This window comes from Balaenoptera physalus (genome assembly GCF_965194825.1).
Source record: "Balaenoptera physalus genome assembly, chromosome: 6".
Classification (NCBI taxonomy): Eukaryota; Metazoa; Chordata; class Mammalia; order Artiodactyla; family Balaenopteridae; genus Balaenoptera; species Balaenoptera physalus.
This window is the reverse complement of record NC_138885.1, coordinates 106008256-106030320: the sequence shown is the minus strand read 5'-3', so window position 1 is coordinate 106030320 and position 22065 is coordinate 106008256. Positions and strand designations below refer to the sequence as shown.

General features: G+C 44.9%; 1 protein-coding gene across 1 annotated transcript in view; it reads left to right on the top strand.

Moving 5' to 3' along the window:
* Window positions 1-22065, top strand: part of MREG (melanoregulin) — a 115043-nt gene that overhangs the window by 24408 nt on the left and 68570 nt on the right. The window lies entirely within an intron of this gene.

The window sequence follows — 22065 nt, the reverse complement described above, 5'->3', positions numbered from 1 at the left end:
AGATCCATCCACGTCTCTACAAATGACCCACTTTTGTTCCTGTTTATGGCTGAGTAATATTCCATTGTATATATGTACCACATCTTCTTTATCCATTCATTTGTCGATGGACATCCTTGTGTTGTTCCTGACCTGAGAGGAAATGCTTTCAGTATTCGCCATGGAGAATTATGTTTGCTGTGGGTTTGTCGTATGTGGCCTTCATTATGTTGAGGTAGGTTCCCTTTGTGCCTGCTTTCTGAAGAGTTTTTATCATTAATGTGTGTTGAATTTTGTCAAAAGTTTTTTCTGCATCTATTGAGATGATCATATGGTTTTTATTCTTCAATTTGTTAATATGGTGTATCACATTGATCGATTTGCATATACTGATGAATCCTTGCATCCCTGGGATAAATCCCACTTGATCATGGTGTATGATGCTTTTAATGTGTTGTTGGATTCTGTTTGCTAGTATTTTGTTGAGGATCTTTGCATCTATATTCATCAGTGATACTGGTCTGTAATTTTTTTTTTTTTGTAGTATCTTTGTCTGGTTTTGGTATCAGGGTGATGGTGGCCTCATAGAATGAGGTTGGGAGTGTTCCTTCCTCTGCAATTTTTTGGAAGAGTTTGAGAAGGATGGGTGTTAGCTCTTCTCTAAATGTTTGATAGAATTCACCTGTGAAGCCACCTGGTCCTGGACTTTTGTTTGTTGGAAGATTTTTAATCACAGTTTCAATTTCATTACTTGTGGTTGGTCTGTTCATATTTTCTATTTCTTCCTGGTTCAGTCTTGGAAGGTTATACCTTTCTAAGAATTTGTCCATTTCTTCCAGGTTGTCCATTTTATTGGCATAGAGCTGCTTGTAGTAGTCTCTTAGGATGCTTTGTATTTCTGCAGTGTCTGTTGTAACTTCTCCTTTTTCATTTCTAATTTTATTGATTTGAGTCCTCTCCCTCTTTTTCTTTTTTTTTTTTTAAAGAAACATTTATTTATTTATTTGGTTGTGCCGGGTCTTAGTTGCTGCATGTGGGCTCCTTAGTTGTGGCATGTGAACTCTTAGTTGCGGCATGCATGTGGGATCTAGTTCCCTGTCCAGGGATTGAACCCCGGGCCCCCTGCATTGGGAGCACAGAGTCTTAGCCACTGTGCCACCAGGGAAGTCCCTCCCTCTTTTTCTTGATAAGTCTGGCTAATGGTTTATCAATTTTGTTTATCTTCTCAAAGAACCAGCTTTTAGTTTTATTGATCTTTTGCCTTATGTATTGTTTTCTTTGTTTCTATTTCATTTATTTCTGCTCTGATCTTTATGATTTCTTTCCTTCTGCTAACTTTGGGTTTTGTTTGTTCTTCTTTCTCTAGTTCCTTTAGGTGTAAGGTTAGATTCTTTATTTGAGATTTTTCTTGTTTCTTGAGGTAGGCTTTTATAGCTATAAACTTCCCTCTTAGAACTGCTTTTGCTGCATCCCATAGGTTTTGGATCATCGTGTTTTCATTGTAATTTGTCTCTAGGTATTTTTTGATTTCCTCTTTGATTTCTTCAGTGATGTCTTGGTTATTTAGTAACGTATTGTTTAGCCTCCATGTGTTTGTGTTTTTTACGTTTTTTCCTTGTAATTCATTTCTAATCTCATAGCATTGTGGTCAGAAAAGATGCTTGATATGATTTCAGTTTTCTTAAATTTACTGAGGCTGGATTTGTGACCCAAGATGTGATCTATCCTGGAGAATGTTCCATGCGCACTTGAGAAGAAAGTGTAATCTGCTGTTTTTGGATGGAATGTCCTATAAATATTAATTAAATCTATCTGGTCTATTGTGTCATTTATAGCTTCTGTTTCCTTATTTATTTTCATTTTGTATGACCTGTCCATTGGTGTAAGTGAGGTGTTAAAGTCCCACACTATTATCGTGTTACTGTCAATTTCCTCTTTTATAGCTGTTAGCAGTTGCCTTATGTATTGAGGTGCTCCTATGTTGGGTGCACACATATTTATAATTGTTATGTCTTCTTCTTGGATTGATCCCTGGATCATTATGTAGTGTCCTTCCTTGCCTCTTGTAACATTCTTTATTTTAAAGTCTATTTTATCTGATATGAGTATAGCTACTCCAGCTTTCTTTTGATTTCCATTTGCATGGAATATCTTTTTCCATCCCCTCACTTTCAGTCTGTATGTGTCCCTAGGTCTGAAGTGGGTCTCTTGTAGACAGCATATATATGGGTCTTATTTTTGTATCCATTCAGCAAGCCTGTGTCTTTTGGTTGGAGAATTTAATCCATTCACGTTTAAGGTAATTATCGATATGTATGTTCCTATGACCATTTTCTTAATTGTTTTGGGTGTTTTTGTAGGTCCTTTTCTTCTCTTGTGTTTCCCACTTAGAGAAGTTCCTTTAGCATTTGTTGTAGAGCTGGTTTGGTGCTGCTGAATTCTCTTAGCTTTTGCTTGTCTGTAAAGCTTTTGATGTCTCCATCGAATCTGAATGAGATCCTTGCCGGGTAGAGTAATCTTGGTTGTAGGTTCTTCCCTTTCATCACTTTAAGTATATCATGCCACTCCCTTCTGACTTGTAGAGTTTCTGCTGAGAAATCAGCTGTTAACCTTATGGGAGTTCCCTTGTATGTTATTTGTAGTTTTTCCCTTGCTGCTTTCAAGAATTTTTCTTTGTCTTTAATTTTTGTCAGTTTGATTACTATGTGTCTTGGCGTGTTTCTCCTTGGGTTTATCCTGTATGGGACTCTCTGCACTTCCTGGACTTGGGTGGCTATTTCCTTTCCCATGTTGGGGAAGTTTTCGACTATAATCTCTTCAAGTATTTTCTCTGGTCCTTTCTCTCTCTCTTCTCCTTCTGGGACCCCTATAATGCGAATGTTGTTGCGTTTAATGTTGTCCTTGAGGTCTCCTAGGCTGTCTTCATTTCTTTTCATTCTTTTTTCTTTATTGTGTTCCGCAGCAGTGAATTCCACCATTCTGTCTTCCAGGTCACTTATCCGTTCTTCTGCGTCAGTTATTCTTCTATTGATTCCTTCTAGTGTAGTTTTCATTTCAGTTATTGTATTGTATTGTATTGTTCATCTCTGTTTGTTTGTTCTTTAGTTCTTCTAGGTCTTTGTTAAACATTTCTTGCATCTTCTCAATCTTTGCCTCTATTCTTTTTCCGAGATCCTGGATCATCTTCACTATCATTATTCTGAATTCTTTTTCTGGAAGGTTGCCTATCTCCACTTCATTTAGTTGTTTTTCTGGGGTTTTATCTTGTTCCATCATCTGGTACATAGCCCTCTGCCTTTTCATCTTGTCTATCTTTCTGTGAATGTGGTTTTTGTTCCACTGGCTGCAGGATTGTAGTTCTTCTTGCTTCTGCTGTCTGCCCTCTGGTGGATGAGGCTATCTAAGAGGCTTGCGTAAGTTTCCTGATGGGAGGGACTGGTGGCGGGTAGAGCTGACTGTTGCACTGGTGGGCAGAGCTCAGTAAAACTTTAATCTGCTTGACTACTGATGGGTGGGGCTGGCTTCCCTCCCTGTTGGTTGTTTGGCCTGAGGCAACCCAGCACTGGCGCCTACAGGCTCTTTGGTGGGGCTAATGGTGGACTCCGGGAGGGCTCACGCCAAGGAGTACTTCCCAGAACTTCTGCTGCCAGTGTCCTTGTCCCCACGGTGAGCCACAGCCACCCCTCGCCTCTGTAGGAGACCCTCCAACCCTAGCAGGTAGGTATGGTTCAGTCTCCTATGGGGTCACTGCTACTTCCCCCTGGGTCCCAATGTGCACACTACTTTGTGTGTGCCCTCCAAGAGTGGAGTCTCTGTTTCCCCTAGTCCTTTCGAAGTCCTGCAATCAAATCCCACTAGGCTTCAAAGTCTGATTCTCTAGGAATTCCTCCTCCCGTTGCCAGACCCCCAGGTTGGGAAGCCTGACGTGGGGCTCAGAACCTTTACTCCAGTGGGTGGACTTCTGTGGTATAAGTGTTCTCTAGTCTGTGAGTCACCCACCCAGCAGTTATGGGATTTGATTTTACTGTAATTGCGCCCCTCCTACTGTATCATGTGGCTTCTCCTTTGCCTTTGGATATGGGGTATCTTTTTTGGTGAGTTCCAGTGTCTTCCTGTCGATGATTGTCCAGCAGCTAGTTGTGATTCTGGTGTTCTCACAAGAGGGAGTGAGAGCACGTCCTTCTACTCCGCCACCTTGGTTCCTCTGTCCACATTTGTTTTTAACAGTACCAGACACTTGGTAGTCACCAAGTAGTAGTCAAAAGTGTCACCCTGTGGTTAATTGTGGAACACCAGCCTGTCTGAGCAGCGCCTTCTTGGATTTCCAAGATCTGGCTGCAGATCTTCAACTTGAGCTGTAGTTTCCTCTCTTAGGATTTCTTCTGCACTCCTAGTTTACAAGGGTTTCACTTCACCAAATAGCTGTTGATTGAAATAAGGCCAACTGGCAGGAAGGTTTGAAACCATATTCAAAAAAAGCCTATTAGATCAAAAGCTAGGGATTATCCAGCCTTTGTTTTGAGACAGTTATCTAAAGGGATACTTAAACCTCCAGTTCTCTAAAGGGATCCTTTGAATCTTGTCTTGTGGTCAGTTCTATTTATGATTTGTATGGCGACCAAAGCCATCTGCTGGTTAGTGTCAGCTTTTGCCCAGTTGTGCCCCGTTGAGTGAGAGGCACATCTGCACTTCACCCTAGTGGGAGTCAGATTGTGGGGACCTTCCAAGTCCCGATGCTGTCAACATCAGCACTGCATTTCTGGGAGTCTCCTGACTCCTCCTCTGCCCTCCCACCTGGTTCCATCTGCAGCCTCCAAACTTGCTCTCCTGGAGGCTGTCAGTTCTCTAAAAGGAAACACCTTGAAAACCCCCTCTGATTGAGGCCACTTTGCTGAGGTTACTAACAACCTTTCTGCTTATTGCTTCCTTGCATCCTCTCCCCCTGCTTATTTTGTCATTTACTGTCCATTCCTGCAGAGCTCTTGGTGAACTCTCTCTTTCCATGAGTTATAGATTTTAGGGTCTGCTGGAGTCCCAACTGCCTGGGTTCAAATCCCAGCTTCTACCACTTACTTGCTCTTGTGACAGCTTTGAGACAATTGAGGAATTTGAATATGGATTGGGTATTAGTAGGTAATGTCAGAGAATTACTGGTCATTTTGTTAGATGTGCTAATGGCATGGCAGTTACATTTTTCTAAAATACCTTTACCCATTCGGGAAGAAATGTTGGTATTGGGATTTGCCTTAAAATACTCCAGTTTAGAAAAAAATGGTGGTGGTGGGGGGAAGCAGGTGAAACCACATTGGAAGCGTGGTAATAATTGTTTAAGCAAGGTGACAGATACATTATATGTTATATGACTAATCCTACTGTGCTCTCTACCTTTGGATAAGTTTAGAAATTCCTAAAATAAAAAATTGTAAAATAAAAATGGTCTCATTAATTATTTGGGTAGAGGGTAACATGGACAAGAGTTAGTTGGTTATAAATAAAGGTTATTTGGGAGAAACAGGAGGGAATTTGCACTGGACAGCCGGTGGTTTATGGGAGTACACAGGTGTGGCAGAGGGTGTGGAAGCCCAGATTCAGAATGGAATATGTATTTAGTGGTACAAAGCCATTGCTTCTTAAAATGAATTCTGCCCTGCAGACCCTGGACATAACCCATATGCTCCTGGCCAGCCTCTCACACTGGCTTAGTCAATATTGCCAATTAGTCAGCTCCAGCACAAGTCAGTTGAGTAAACATGGAGGCTTGCCAGAGATGGACTCTAGTCCAATTATTCTGGTAGCATTGATGTACTTGAGTTCATGTATTGAATGGGAAAATGATATCCAGTTGGTAAATGTGGAACAACTCAAACAAATCAGCAAAGTAAAAACAATATTCCTGGTTTCACGTGCATATTTTGGATCATTCAGTTTCTTCTTTCATCTGTCCTGACTGAAGCACAAATTTATTTAGAGTTTATAGTTCTAAGTGTGACTCAACAGAGTCACCTTCTTTCAAATGCTAATAATTATCATGGACTTAAATAGCAAAGATTTTTAAAAAGTCATTTCTATGGGTGATTCAGAGTAGATGTTATTCAGAATTCCTTACCCTGTAATTTTAATGTTCTGAAGTAAGAGCTGTATATCAAAGCTTGTTTTGTTAGATTTCTTCAGCTTCTTGTTTTCAGATGAACCAAGAGGAATAGTCTATTTCTTCCTGCAGGAAGATTCACCTGTAAGGCACTGAGTCTGGATTTGGTGTTAGTGGGATTGACTGTGGAGGGGAGGGAGAAGAGATGGAGCAACCTTCTCCTATATTGTTGGGATGGAGATTAGGGGACCTGGGAGGGTGGATGCCTTTATCTGATTCTTTTTAATTAGTTCTTACTATTTTACTTGGAGGAATGAAACTGCAGAGATTTCAGTGGAATACAGAAGAGCAGATTTTGATGAGCTAGCAAAGTGTGTAAGTGTGTCTGTGAGTGTGTGTGTGTGTGTGTGTGTGTGTGTAGGAATGGGCCTTGTAGTTGGCTTATGAGCTTATACTGGAGAGTAGAAATACAATGCCCACAAAGTTAAACTATAGAATCAATACGTGATAGATAATAATAGGTAGCATTTATTGAGCTAGTACTATATGCCAGACACAGCCAAGCACCTTCCACGCATGATCTTATTTTTAACCTTACGAAAACCACATGAGGTAGATTTCATCAGTACCAGCGTTTTACAATGAGGAAACTGGTACAAAGAGATCAAGTAACTTGTTTAAGATCTCAGTTAGCAAATGGCAGAAGTGGGATTTGAACTAAAGGAGTTTAGTTTTAGAGCCTGTGACCAATGCAGTATACTGAGAAAGACCAGAACCAAGACATCAAGAAATAATTTAAAAAAAAACTTTAATGGAACTATTCGAACACACGTTAAAATAAAGAGAATTATATAGTAATATCCACTCCCCAGCTTTAACGATGATCTATATTTTTCCAAATCTGTCTTTCTCCCCTACTTGATTTTTAAGTATTTTAGGGTAAATTCCAAATGTCCTGCCATTTCACAGAAAGTTAATTTTAATCTGACTGAAAATATTAACGTGAACAGAAAAACATACATCACTGTCAAAAGTGGAAGAGTGATCCACCGTGGTAGCGTAGGAAAAACCCATGTGGCCACCAACAGTAGTGCCCGCCTACCACTAGCTATAAGGCACATGCCCCATCCAAGGGCTACAAATGTTCACTTTGCTTGGCATATACATCCCTGTTTTGCAGAAGGATGCATCAGACTCTCAGTGCTAAATTCATTAAACCATCTCCCTTTCTTCCAAAACCATGTCCAAAAATAAATTCAAAAATTTGATTTTCTGGGCAGCTTTGCTAAAGGGAGCTAATGGGCTGCTCTGGCCCATAGGAATTTTCAGCCAGCTTGGGAGTTTTATTAATTAATTAATTAATTTAATGAATTTTATTTTTGGCTGCGTTGGGTCTTCGTTGCTGCACGCGGGCTTTCTCTAGTTGCGGCAAGCAGGGGCTACTCTTCGTTGCGGTGTGCAGGCTTCTCATTGCGGTGACTTCTTTTGTTGTGGAGCATGGGCTCTAGGCGTGCAGGCTTCAGTAGTTGCAGCACATGGGCTCAGTAGTTGTGGCTCGCAGGCCCTAGAGTGCACAGGTTTCAGTAGTTGTGGCGCACAGGCTTAGTTGCTCCATGGCATGTGGGATCTTCCTGGACCACGGATTGAACCCATGTCCCCTGCATTGGCAGGTGGATTCTTAACCACTGCGCCACCAGGGAAGTCCCATGCTTGAGAGTTTTATGTAAGTCTAGACAACAACCTTCAATTTCTGGTGAGTTTGTGAACATAATTCAGCATCCTTGAATTCTGAGAACTCTGGACAGCTGGATAACAAGTTTGAGTTTCTACACCTGCAAACAGGTTTGAGTTACTAGACCTGGAGCACCAGCCTACTGGCAGTGAGAATTGTTTATTACACTTCCTGCCTGGTTTTAATCATTTGCCTTGGCTGCCCTAACTTAGCAGCCTCAGTCCTTCTTTATATCACCTTCCATGATGCTATACAAATTCAAATTTTCAAAATTCAAGTATGTTTGAGAAAATATCCAGACTATATCAAGATCAAGTAGAATTAAATTAATACACTATAACTGGGAAAACATCAAGATATGACACATTTAAATCCTGCCTGGAAAGATCAAGTGGAAACTTTGCTGTTGATTTGTATATATTTTTGGATTGTCTAAGTTTTTTGGAGTCAATTTCTAAAAGACATCTTTGGTTTACAAACATAACACACTTCAAATGTAGTCTATTTCAATTTAAAGCACATGTTTTATATCATATTTACATGAAACTTTAGCTTGTTAGTTTTAGTGCAGAAATACAAATTCTTGTATGGAATTCAAAATGCCATGTCTCAAATTTAAAATTTTTAGCCTGGAGTAACTGTACTGAAGAGAAAAAAAGAAAATTGCATTCTTGAAAATTCAGGTAAACATTAAAATTTTAAACTGCATTATGTAATAGGTTTTAAATATGTTTTGAAATTCAGAAAGTATTTTATACAGAATCTTCAAATTTGGAATGCTTTAGAAAAACAATGAAATTTATAAATAGTTATTTTATCAGAGAGGATGGGGGAGAGGATAATTGATTTGATTCTCACTTGCCTAGAGCATGGACTTTTGCTGTTAGGCATATTTTATTTATTTTTATTTTTATTTGTTAATTAATTAATTAATATATTTATTTATTTATGTCTGCATTGGGTCTTTGCTGCTGCGCATGGGCTTCTCTAGTTGTGGTGAGCGGGGGCTACTCTTCGTTGCGGTGCGTGGGCTTCTCATTGCAGTGGCTTCTCTTGTTGGGAGCATGGGCTCTAGGCGTGCAGGCTTCAGTAGTTGTGACTCACGGGCTCTAGAGTGCAGGCTTAGTTGCTCCACGGCATGTAGGATCTTCCCAGACCAGGGCTCAAACCCGTGTCCCCTGCATTGGCAGGCGGATTCTTAACCACTGTGCCACCAGGGAAGTCCCTGTTAGGCATATTTTACTTCGACACTTGAAGGTCCTGGTATCTTAACTGTTTCATGGGTTTTGGACTATTCCTTTTACTTCAAAGTTAAATTTCTCTTATGGAATTTCAGACTATGCTCGGTAATAGTGGTGGAGTGGTCGTAGGGGTAAAGGGTGTTATTTGTTTAAATATAGCTTAATTCACATAGCATTTAGCTTCAAACAAATATATTTACACTGTTACTCTGTCTTTCTTGTCACCAAACACCAGACACATTAAAGCAAAGTATTCAGATGCAGTTCTTCATGTTTTTACCAGTAAAAGATGAATGTTTTTCATCAAGTATTTAAAAAAATTGTTTGTTTGGAGTGTGCCTTTCCAAATCATTTTGGAGATCCTGAAATATCTGAACATTATTTTTATTTCAAAAAATTTTTCAGGCTGTATTAATCACAATACTCCAAACTCCTTTTGAAGGAAAATATCCTTTAGTTGTAAACAGAAATTACTTGCCCCGTTTAAATGAGTTGCTTATAGTTATACATAATTTTGTTATCTATTCAGTATCTACTTGACTAGGATGCTTGATTTTAAATACAGAGTTTTACCTGACTTGCCTTGTGTAATCTAAATTTACTCTGAGGACAGAGTTACAATGTTTTGATAATATCCAGTTACTCAAAAGTGGGAGGCTCCTACAGTAGAGGGTTAATTTTTTTTCTCTTTCTTTTTTTTTGGGGGGGGCGGCCACTGCGGTGTGGCTTGTGGGATCTTAGTTCCCCAACCAGGGATTGAACCCGGGCCCTGGGCAGTGAAAGCACAGAGTCCTAACCACTGGACTGCCAGGGAATTTCCAGTAGAGGGTTAATTTTAATATAACAGACTGCCTCCAAAGAAGAGGATTTTTTTAAAAACTCATTTTAAAAAACTGAGGTGAAATTGATGTAACATGAAATTAACCACTTTTAAATGAACGATTCAGTGGTGTTTAGTATATCACAGTGCTCTGCAACCACCACCTCTATCCAGTTCCAAAATATTCCCAAAGGGAAACTCTATATTTATTAATCAGTTGCTCCCCATTTCTCCTCCCTGCAGCCCTGGCAACAACCAGGTGGAGTTCTATCCCTATGGATTTACCCACTCGGGATATGTCATGTAAATGGAATCATACAACATGTGACCTTCTGTGTCTGGCCTTTTTCACCTACCATAAGTTTTTGAGGTTCATCCAAATTGCAGCATGTATTTTTAATCAATTTAATATAGGTGGGATTGCCTCCACTGTTGGACAGAATTCTCTGAGCCTTGATTTCTAGAATGTTCCCTCCTAAGAGCAGAAGGATTTTGTGATAATGCCTGGAGGACTTAATATATTTTACCACAGTAAAATAAAGGAAGGAAAAAATAAAGATCAGCCTATCTTATTTTGAAGTAATCTAATAAAAGAATTACTGGCATTTCCAGAGGAAGGAAATTCTGAGCTCGTGGAACAACCACAGGGATGGATTTAGGTCTAGGGGCTGCTGGGCAGCAGATGCTATGACGTGCCACGAAGACCCTCCCTCAGGAGGAAAGGAGTTACTGGGCCAGCTACTAGAAGCGCTGCCAGCAGACAGCCCTCAGCTGTCAGCCCCCTGCTGGACAACCTCAGCTGAAGAGAGCTGCCCTAGCCAAGGTCATGTTCCCTTCCCAGGTGGCCCTCATCCCGAGGTTGATTATCATGGGAGTAGAAAGGCTCAGCCCTGTCTTACCAACCCAAACAGCTCAGCCATGAAGTTCCCCTAGGGCTGGCTGAAGCCCAGCCCTTCTCCCTTTTCTTCCCTTCCCTTCCACAGGTGTTGATTCCATGAGTGCTTCCCACTAGGCCTCCTGTAAGCCACGAGTGCTCCCTAGTAGGCTTCCTGCAAGCCATAAGTGCTCACCTGTAGACCTCCTATACCTGTCAGTGCTCCGACTAGACCTCCTGTAACCCGTGAGTGCTCCCCATTAGACCTCCTGTAAGCTATGAGTAATCCCCACTAGACCTCCTGTAACCTGTGAGTACTCCCCACTAGACCTCCTGTAAGCTGTGAGTACTCCCCACTAGACCTCCTGTAGGCCGTGAGTACTCCCCACTAGACCTCCTGTAACCTGTGAGTGCTCCCCACTAGACCTCCTGTAACCCGTGAGTGCTCCCCACTAGACCTCCTGTAAGCCGTGAGTGCTCCCCACTAGTCCTCCTGTAACCTGTGAGTGCTCCCCACGAGACCTCCTGTAACCCGTGAGTGCTCCCCACTAGACCTCCTGTAACCCGTGAGTGCTCCCCACTAGACCTCCTGTAACCCGTGAGTGCTCCCCACTAGACCTCCTGTAGGCCGTGAGTGCTACCCACTAGTCCTCCTGTAACCTGTGAGTGCTCCCCACTAGACCTCCTGTAAGCCGTGAGTGCTCCCCACTAGTCCTCCTGTAACCCGTGAGTGCTCCCCACTAGTCCTCCTGTAACCCGTGAGTGCTCCCCACTAGTCCTCCTGTAACCTGTGAGTGCTCCCCACTAGTCCTCCTGTAACCTGTGAGTGCTCCCCGCTAGACCTCCTGTAACCCGTGAGTGCTCCCCACTAGACCTCCTGTAACCCGTGAGTGCTCCCCACTAGACCTCCTGTAACCCGTGAGTGCTCCCCACTGGACCTCCTGTAACCCGTGAGTGCTCCCCACTGGACCTCCTGTAACCCGTGAGTGCTCCCCACTAGTCCTCCTGTAACCTGTGAGTGCTCCCCACTAGTCCTCCTGTAACCTGTGAGTGCTCCCCACTAGACCTCCTGTAACCCGTGAGTGCTCCCCACTAGTCCTCCTGTAACCCGTGAGTGCTCCCCACTAGACCTCCTGTAACCCGTGAGTGCTCCCCACTAGTCCTCCTGTAACCTGTGAGTGCTACCCACTAGTCCTCCTGTAACCTGTGAGTGCTCCCCACTAGTCCTCCTGTAACCTGTGAGTGCTCCCCACTAGTCCTCCTGTAACCTGTGAGTGCTCCCCACTAGTCCTCCTGTAACCTGTGAGTGCTCCCCACTAGTCCTCCTGTAACCCGTGAGTGCTCCCCACTAGACCTCCTGTAACCCGTGAGTGCTCCCCACGAGACCTCCTGTAACCCGTGAGTGCTCCCCACTAGACCTCCTGTAACCCGTGAGTGCTCCCCACTAGACCTCCTGTAACCCGTGAGTGCTCCCCACGAGACCTCCTGTAACCCGTGAGTGCTCCCCACTAGTCCTCCTGTAACCCGTGAGTGCTCCCCACTAGTCCTCCTGTAACCCGTGAGTGCTCCCCACTAGACCTCCTGTAACCCGTGAGTGCTCCCCACTAGACCTCCTGTAACCCGTGAGTGCTCCCCACTAGACCTCCTGTAACCCGTGAGTGCTCCCCACGAGACCTCCTGTAACCCGTGAGTGCTCCCCACTAGTCCTCCTGTAACCCGTGAGTGCTCCCCACTAGTCCTCCTGTAACCCGTGAGTGCTCCCCACTAGTCCTCCTGTAACCCGTGAGTGCTCCCCACTAGACCTCCTGTAACCCGTGAGTGCTCCCCACTAGACCTCCTGTAACCCGTGAGTGCTCCCCACTAGACCTCCTGTAAGCCGTGAGTGCTCCCCACTAGACCTCCTGTAACCCGTGAGTGCTCCCCACTAGTCCTCCTGTAACCTGTGAGTGCTCCCCACGAGACCTCCTGTAACCCGTGAGTGCTCCCCGCTAGACCTCCTGTAACCCGTGAGTGCTCCCCGCTAGACCCCCTGTAACCCGTGAGTGCTCCCCACGAGACCTCCTGTAACCCGTGAGTGCTCCCCACTAGACCTCCTGTAACCCGTGAGTGCTCCCCACTAGACCTCCTGTAACCTGTGAGTGCTCCCCACTAGACCTCCTGTAACCTGTGAGTGCTCCCCACTAGACCTCCTGTAACCCGTGAGTGCTCCCCACTAGACCTCCTGTAACCCGTGAGTGCTCCCCACTAGACCTCCTGTAACCCGTGAGTGCTCCCCACTAGACCTCCTGTAACCCGTGAGTGCTCCCCACTAGTCCTCCTGTAAGCCGTGAGTGCTCCCCACTAGACCTCCTGTAAGCCGTGAGTGCTCCCCACTAGACCTCCTGTAACCCGTGAGTGCTCCGACTAGACCTCCTGTAACCCGTGAGTGCTCCCCACTAGACCTCCTGTAACCCGTGAGTGCTCCCCACTAGACCTCCTGTAACCCGTGAGTGCTCCCCACTAGACCCCCTGTAAGCCGTGAGTGCTCCCCACCAGACCCCCTGTAAGCTGTGAGTGCTCCCCACCAGACCTCCTGTAACCCGTGAGTGCTCCCCACTAGTCCTCCTGTAAGCCGTGAGTGCTCCCCACTAGACCTCCTGTAACCCGTGAGTGCTCCCCACTAGTCCTCCTGTAACCCGTGAGTGCTCCCCACTAGACCTCCTGTAACCCGTGAGTGCTCCCCACTAGTCCTCCTGTAACCCGTGAGTGCTCCCCACTAGACCTCCTGTAACCCGTGAGTGCTCCCCACTAGACCTCCTGTAACCCGTGAGTGCTCCCCACGAGACCTCCTGTAACCCGTGAGTGCTCCCCACTAGACCTCCTGTAACCCGTGAGTGCTCCCCACTAGACCTCCTGTAAGCCGTGAGTGCTCCCCACTAGACCTCCTGTAACCTGTGAGTGCTCCCCACTAGTCCTCCTGTAACCCGTGAGTGCTCCCCACTAGTCCTCCTGTAACCCGTGAGTGCTCCCCACTAGACCTCCTGTAACCCGTGAGTGCTCCCCACTAGACCTCCTGTAACCCGTGAGTGCTCCCCACTAGACCTCCTGTAACCCGTGAGTGCTCCCCACGAGACCTCCTGTAACCCGTGAGTGCTCCCCACTAGACCCCCTGTAACCCGTGAGTGCTCCCCACTAGTCCTCCTGTAAGCCGCGAGTGCTCCCCACTAGTCCTCCTGTAACCCGTGAGTGCTCCCCACTAGACCTCCTGTAACCTGTGAGTGCTCCCCACTAGACCTCCTGTAACCCGTGAGTGCTCCCCACTAGACCTCCTGTAACCCGTGAGTGCTCCCCGCTAGTCCTCCTGTAACCCGTGAGTGCTCCCCACTAGTCCTCCTGTAACCCGTGAGTGCTCCCCACTAGACCTCCTGTAACCTGTGAGTGCTCCCCACTAGACCCCCTGTAACCTGTGAGTGCTCCCCACTAGACCCCCTGTAACCCGTGAGTGCTCCCCACTAGTCCTCCTGTAAGCCGTGAGTGTTCCCCACGAGACCTCCTGTAACCCGTGAGTGCTCCCCACTAGTCCTCCTGTAACCCGTGAGTGCTCCCCACTAGACCTCCTGTAGGCCGTGAGTGCTCCCCGCTAGACCTCCTGTAAGCTGTGAGTGCTCCCCGCTAGACCTCCTGTAACCCGTGAGTGCTCCCCACTAGTCCTCCTGTAACCCGTGAGTGCTCCCCGCTAGTCCTCCTGTAACCCGTGAGTGCTCCCCGCTAGACCCCCTGTAACCCGTGAGTGCTCCCCACTAGACCTCCTGTAACCTGTGAGTGCTCCCCACTAGACCCCCTGTAACCTGTGAGTGCTCCCCACTAGACCCCCTGTAACCCGTGAGTGCTCCCCACTAGTCCTCCTGTAAGCCGTGAGTGTTCCCCACGAGACCTCCTGTAACCCGTGAGTGCTCCCCACTAGACCTCCTGTAACCCGTGAGTGCTCCCCACTAGACCTCCTGTAACCCGTGAGTGCTCCCCACTAGTCCTCCTGTAACCCGTGAGTGCTCCGACTAGACCTCCTGTAAGCCGTGAGTGCTCCGCACGAGACCTCCTGTAAGCCACAAATAATTCCTGCTAACCTTCTGTAAGCTCACTCCATCTCAGAGTCTGCTTCCCTGGAAACCCAGTGCATGATTCCAGATTTCTTGCACGGTTACATGAGGTGTTGCAATGGAGGAATGAAGGCCTGCACTTCCTCTGAACTGAGAAGCTTTGCTTTTTTTCCTACTGGAGACTTGCTATTGTACCAGAGGTCTTCTCTCCCAAGTTAAAAAAATTTTTTCCTCTCAAGGTCTTTAAAGCAACCTCTCTTCTGGGTATCAGGGGTGGGGAGCAATGAAGGATTTTGCCTTTATATTCAAGTCTTACTTTCCCCTGGAAATTATTCTTCCATCTGGCCAAGATGTGCATGTTCAAGGGTTCTTTCATCTTGTCAAGGACATCAGTGACGCCAGGAATCATGAAGGGGATATACTCAAATTTTGGGTTAAACTGTTATACCAGTTCTTCATGTTTATAATACATTTTCTAGAGGCAGGAAACCATCAATGTTTAATATGAACCGGGCAAGGATGGGTCTCCTTTGGACTGAGGAGTCCTTATGATCAAAGTAGCCTGTGGACAAAAAACAGGACACATCATCTTCTTACGGGGTGTACAGGAAAGATGTAAGAGATAAGGAGGGTGGCTCCATGTAAAATCCCTACCCGAAGTGACAAAGGCCTTTCTAGATTGGAAACAGCTCAGGCAGAGCTAATGCAGGGTTTAGCAAGGGAAGGGAGAGTGGAGTTTACAGACTTAGGTAGCAAACTTTACAGTCAAATGAAAGGACCCTCTTGGCATATACTTAAAAGAGCCAGAGCTTTGGCCAAGTAGAGCATTAAGCATCTATCGCTTTGTTGAGGGTTTGACTCTTTCCCAGTCTAAGCACTGGCATGTGGTGCTATTGCATGATGGAGGGGCGGAGGACCACCGTCCTTTGGGTACAACTCACTGCCTGTGCTCTACTGGTACTGGCCTCTCTCCTTCCTGCTCCATCTTCTCTGTTCCAGCTTGTCCCCATTCCCTGCTCCTCACACTCATACTTGGCCTCCATCGTTACGCAGAACAATGTAGTTCTCTTTTTTCCCCCTCTTCTACCCCCTTTATCAGAGGGAATCTTTACACAGTCCAAATGGCCTATCAACACCTTTCACTAAACTAAGTTCTTTCCCTGGGAAATTGCACGCCCACCTTCAAATTTATGTCATCCAGCTATTTCCATGATAGATTTATTTAAGTCGATAAAAAGCAAAATCAAATAATGAAGTGTAAAACCAAAAACGCTTCCATTTTAATCATTTATTTAAATTATTCCTTTTAGATAAGTCAGGAAATACAGGTAATAGCCTCTGCTCTTTTCCATGGTTTTCAAGCCAATAAATCAAGTAGCAATGCTTAATAAGAGCAAATGAAAGAGTTAGACAGTAATTGTGCAGTTTGGCCCATGCTAGTCAAGAGGAGGGAGGGCTTACTGCTCAATTTAGCAGCGCCCTGACAGGTTTAGAGTTTAGCCTCGAGCCAGTTTAAACCTCCAATCTGAGTATTGCAGTGGCCCTTTACGATCTCAGTCTGCACAGGCTTTGTCGCTGCAGCAACTTTCCCTGTGTTGAGTGAAAGGAAGCTTTCTAACCTATGTCAGATCCTTAGTCCCATCTCCGAAGAAACTGCAGTTCGTTTACAACGGAAGCCCATGAGATGGCAGCATGGAGAATTACAGGAGGGTTTATAGGGGAAGATTTACCTGGTCCTTTTACATTTGTAGAACTTGCATGGAAAATTTCCAGGGTTTTGGCCTGTTTCTGCATCCCTGTGAGTGTTACGGAGAAAGAAATAATATAAATGAGTGGGAAACTAAAAACCCATTGGCATAATTCTTGTTGTCTGTTAACATTCATATTGGTAGGATCTGGGTGTAAGTTGGGACAAACCTTTAGGGGCCTTTCATAGCAAATATGAATGGTGGTAATGTTTTCTCCATTATTATAGTTTTTGATGCATGTCTCTTATTTTAAAACTTTGTGTCACCTTGTGTAGAGCAGATGCTTAATAAATGTTTATGAAGGTGAGTTAAATTGAATTAGGAATAAATGTGGCATGATTAATGGGTCTGGGTTTATGTTTAATTTAGTTAGGTAGACTGTAGAGAGACTTTGGAGAATATAGAATTCTTGGGATTGTAGGGGGAGGTGGTTTTCCAGAGGTGGGAAAAGGTCCGATTCCAGATCACATCTGAAGATGTGAGAACTGAGGCTTCTCTGGGCATCTGAAAAGTGTTGTTGTAGCAGGATAGTTAGCTATGACAGTAGAGTTAGATAAACTTGTAGTTAGATGTGGGAATATTGTCAGAGGGAGCAGTATAATTAGCTATGGGAGTATAGTTAGGCATGGCAGGATAGTTAGCTATGGGGGTATAGTTAGTAAAGGTATGACAGGATAGTTAGTTATGGGAGTATAGCTAACTCCCATAAGAGTTAGGCGTGGCAGTATCGTTAGGTATGGCAGCCTAGTTAGGCATGGCAGTATTGTTTAACATGGGAAAGTCGGGAGTGAAGTAAGGAAGGGCATGTTGCAGGAATCAAAATGATGGGTGCATTGCAGCACAGATGGACATTTCAGTTTCATAATTTTCCAGTTTTTACTCTTGGTAGTGCTCTGAAGATGACTACTGCTTATTTTTCATCTTTGATTCCAGAAGCGGTTGAGCACAGTGCTATGTTTATAAAGTTGACACCCAATAAGTATTTGCTAAGTTGAATAATTTTGGGTGGTCACAATTAGTTGTGTAACGTGATGGGTTAGAAGCTGACTAAAGTACATATGTTTTATTAACAACAATGATCATAGCTAGCATTTACAGGGTGCTTGCTTCCCATTTTTCATGAAACTGTATGAAGTGCTTTATGTGATTATCTCACCTAATCCTGACTGCAGCCACAGGGGGGCAGTGTGATAGCAGAACCCCTGCTCTCAACAGCCTTGCCACCGGTTCTCAAACATGGTATGTGTATTGGTTTGCTGGAGCTGCCATAACAAATACCACACTGGTGGCTTAAACAACAGAAATATATTTTCTCATAGTTCTGGAAGCTAAAAGTCCGAGATCAAGGTGTCAGCAGGGTTGATTTTATTCTGAGGTTGGCTCGTAGATGGCTGTCTTCTCCCTTTGTCTTCATATGGTCTTCAGGCTGTGTCTGTGTCCTAATCTCCTATTCTTATAAGGAGACCAATCATGTTGGATAAATGCCCTCATTTAACCTTAATTACCTCTTTATAGGCCCTATCTTCAAGTACAGCCACATTCTGAGGTCCTAGAGGTTAGGACTTCAACAAAGGAATTTTGGAGCAGACATAATTCAGTCTATAACAGTGTGCTTCAGAATTCCCAAGCCTTGGGAGCAGGACCAGGACTAGGGTGAGGGAAGTGAGGGGCTAGGGTGGAACTCTTAAGGACCTGCTCACTCTCTGTGTTGCACAGGTGCAGGGTCTGACCCCAGAGTGAGCACCTCCTTGACTGCTGCACCCCAAGCACCTCATTAGCTGCACCTTAGTCCCAGCCCTGCTTGGCAGCCTGATCAAATGGCAGATTCTGGGGCCCCAACCCCAGAGCTTACAATTCAGATGATCTCAACTAGGGTCTAGGAGTCTGGAGTTTCAGTAAGCACCCCTAGGGATTCTAATGCAGGAGTTGAAGATCACCCTTTGAGAAACTCTGCCTGTGCCACAGCCTCATGTGAGAGTTCCTCTACAGCCAGTAAAATAATTTCTGTTTTTCTCTTTGGTTTTGGGAGTAGAATTGCTGAACTCATCACTTACCCATCTGCATTTTCAGGGACTGCAGTGGGATACTGAAGTCCCTCTGGCAGACAGCTCCTGTGCTCTGAGTTTCTGTGCATTGGGCCTGACGGAACCATGGATTGGCTCTTCTTTGTGCAGCCCTTTCTGTCCATTCCATATGGCACACACGACCATGCTTGGACCAGTGCATCAGCAGCTGCCACTGCTGAGTGTAGTTGGCATATGTTGTTTTTCCTTGCCAGCATCCATTCCCTTTTTTGGTTGCTCCATCTGATTTTCCTTAGGAAACTCTCCCACTCTTAGTACAACTGGCTTACTTTTTCTGTCTCCCCCATTCCTCTTCACTTGAATACTGCAGGAGTGTACATGAGACTCAGTAGGTGTATTTCTCCCTTTGAAAATTCAGGCCAATTAAAGTTGGGCCTAGGCCTGCTGATCAACTGGGAAGGAGCTGTTCTCTTTCTGCTGAGATTATCAGCAGAAAAGATGGTGAAATCCAGGGCTACCAGGGGCCTGTGAGTGTCACCAACTCAGACCCAGAGAAGAAAAGAGAGTGTCTTAGTCTGTTTGGACTAGTGTAACAGACATTCTATAGACTGGGTGGCTTTTAAACAACAGAAATTTATTTCTCACAGTTCTAAAGGCTGGGAAGGCCAAGATCAAGGCACCAGTAGATTCAATGTCTGGTGAGGGCCTGCTTCCTGGTTCATACACAGCTGTCTTCTCACTGTGTCCTCACATGGCAGAAGGGGTGAGGGAGCTCTCTGGGGCCTCTTTTTTTTTTTTTTTAAACTTTGGGTTTATTTATTTATTTATGGCTGTGTTGGGTCTTCGTTTCTGTGCGAGGGCTTTCTCTAGTTGCGGCGAGCAGGGGCCACTCTTCATCACGGTGCGCGGGCCTCTCATTATCGCGGCCTCTCTTGTTGCGGAGCACAGGCTCCAGACGTGCAGGCTCAGTGATTGTGGCTCACGGGCCTAGTTGCTCCGCAGCATGTGGGATCTTCCCAGACCAGGGCTCGAACCCGTGTCCCCTGCATTGGCAGGCAGATTCTCAACCACTGCGCCACCAGGGAAGCCCTGGGGCCTCTTTTATAAGGGCACTAATCATATTCATGAGGGCTCCATCCTCATGACCTAATCATCTCCCAAAGGCCTCACCTTCAAATTCCATTACATTGGGGATTAGGTTTCAATATATGAATCTGGGAGAGACACAAACATTCCATCTCTAGCAGAGACCAACCCTTATTGAGTGCCTGGATCCATTTATGTTTAAAGCTAGCATCACTTCCTGAATTTTCCAGATACTTGAGCCAGTAAATTTCCTTTTATACTTAAACTAGTCTGAGTGATGTTTTTATCATTCACAATAAGTTGCTGATTAATACCCGGAGGATTATCACAGAGGTCACAAAGATCTAGACAAAAAAGTATTATACAGAGTTGACACACAGTAGGGTTAGATTCCCTTCATGTTGGGACTATAAGAATCCAGTTTTCAGGGACTTCCCTGGTGGTCCAGTGGTAAAGAATCTGCCTTACAATGTAGGGGATGTGGGTTCCATCCCTGGTCAGGGAACTGGGATCCCACATGCTGCGATGGGTAACTAAGCCTGCAAGCCACAACTACTGAGCTCTCGCGCCTCAACTAGAGAGCCCACATGCTGCAAACTACAGAGCCCACGCACCCTGGAGCCTGCACGCCACAACTAAGGAGCCATATGCTCTGAAGCCTGCGTGCCACAACTAGAGAGAAGCCCACGCGCCGCAGCGAAAGATCCTGAAAGATCCTGCATGCCTCAACGAAGATCCCACGTGCCGCAACTAAGGCCTGATGCAGACAAAAATAAATAAAATAAATAAGTAAATAATAAATAAATCTTAAAAAAAAAGAGAATCCAGTTTTCTTGAAGAACCTCTCCATATGCTTTATACCTGTTCTAGCTTACTTTATGTGTTTTTATTCTCTCCAAGGGCATCCTTTTAAAAGGTTAGACATTCCTGAGTATGAAGTTATTTAGAAAATTTTGAGGACAGCCAAGATGTTTGTTGCTTAAAACTAAAGAAGGAACAAGGACTGATCATTAAGGTTTTCTCAGAGTATACATTTGGGAGGAGGGAAGGAAGTGAAATTGACCAGCAAACTATACCAAATAAAAATAGTTTGAAAATTTAGAAAGTATTTTGCATTATGGGAAACCACAGAGTGATAAAACTGAAGGATTCTCAGATGGCAGATAATATCTGTTTCTCTTCAGAGAGAAGCCAAGCAGAGAAATAGAAATAAAAATCTCACCTGATTAAATCAAACTGGATTGTTGTGCTTGGCTTGAGAGAGAACTCTTCTTTCATAATTCTCCCTCTCTCTCTCTCTTTCCCTCTCCCTCTCTCTCCCTCTCAATCTCTCTCTCTCTCCCTCTCTCTCTCTCCCTCTCTCTCTCTCTCCCTCCCTCTCCCTCCCTCTCTTTCTCTCTTTCCCTCTCTCTCTCTCCCTCTCTCCCTCTCTCTCTCCCTCTCTCTCTCTCCCCCCCTCCTCCCCACCCCCTCTTGTCACAAGTACCCTTTTCTTGCCTTGTAAACCCCCGCAGTGGGACTGTATGGGTTTAGTTCTGAAAGCAACAGAACCTGATTCTCGTTTACTCAAGCAAAAAAAGAAAAAAAAAAAAAGAAAAAAAATGTATTGATCAACAAGTTATGGAGTAACCCACAGAATGACGGGAAAACTAAATAGCTAGAAAAACTAGATTTTGGAAAATACAGGAACAGGAAAGCTCCAGGTATAAAAACACCCATTGCTGTTGGACCTCCTCTTCAAGATGCTGTCCCCAAAATAATTCATATCTCAACTCAAGCCATTTTCCATCTTTGGGTCCTTGCCCTTAAGTTGCAAATTTCAGGAAGAGTGTCTGGACTGGTGCATCTTGGTCACCTGCCCATCCCTTGTTGGGGGTCAGGGGCTGAGGGATGGCGGAAGTGCCTTCATTGTCTGCCCAACTCGTGGAATTGGAGGGGGAGTGTTCCTCAAAGGAAAACAGAGCTGTTACCAAAAGGAGGGCTGAGGCATACTACAGAGGCAGAAATAAGAGACCGACGGGGACTCTTGGCGGGCTTTTACATTGGTGACATCCAGTCCTGTCTCTGGACCTTTCTGGAGTCCCCTAAGAGGCATGTGGGCTGTCCATCTTGGGCCCCTTGGGGAGGGTGATAATGCTGGCCTTGGCTTGGGGTGCTGGCTTGTTTCAGAAGATGTCCTTTTTCTCTAAGGAAGACAATGGTTTTTAACTCTCTACTGGATTTGGGCAGCTCATTAAGAGACTCTTCAGAAATTGGCATAATGCAAACTCTGCGTTCACTAGCTCTTTTTCTGTTTTCATACACACATTTATTCAACACATTTATTAAGTGTCTACCATGTGCCTGCACTGTTCTAAAAGTTGTGATACAGTGTATCTTTCTATTTATTAAGTCTCT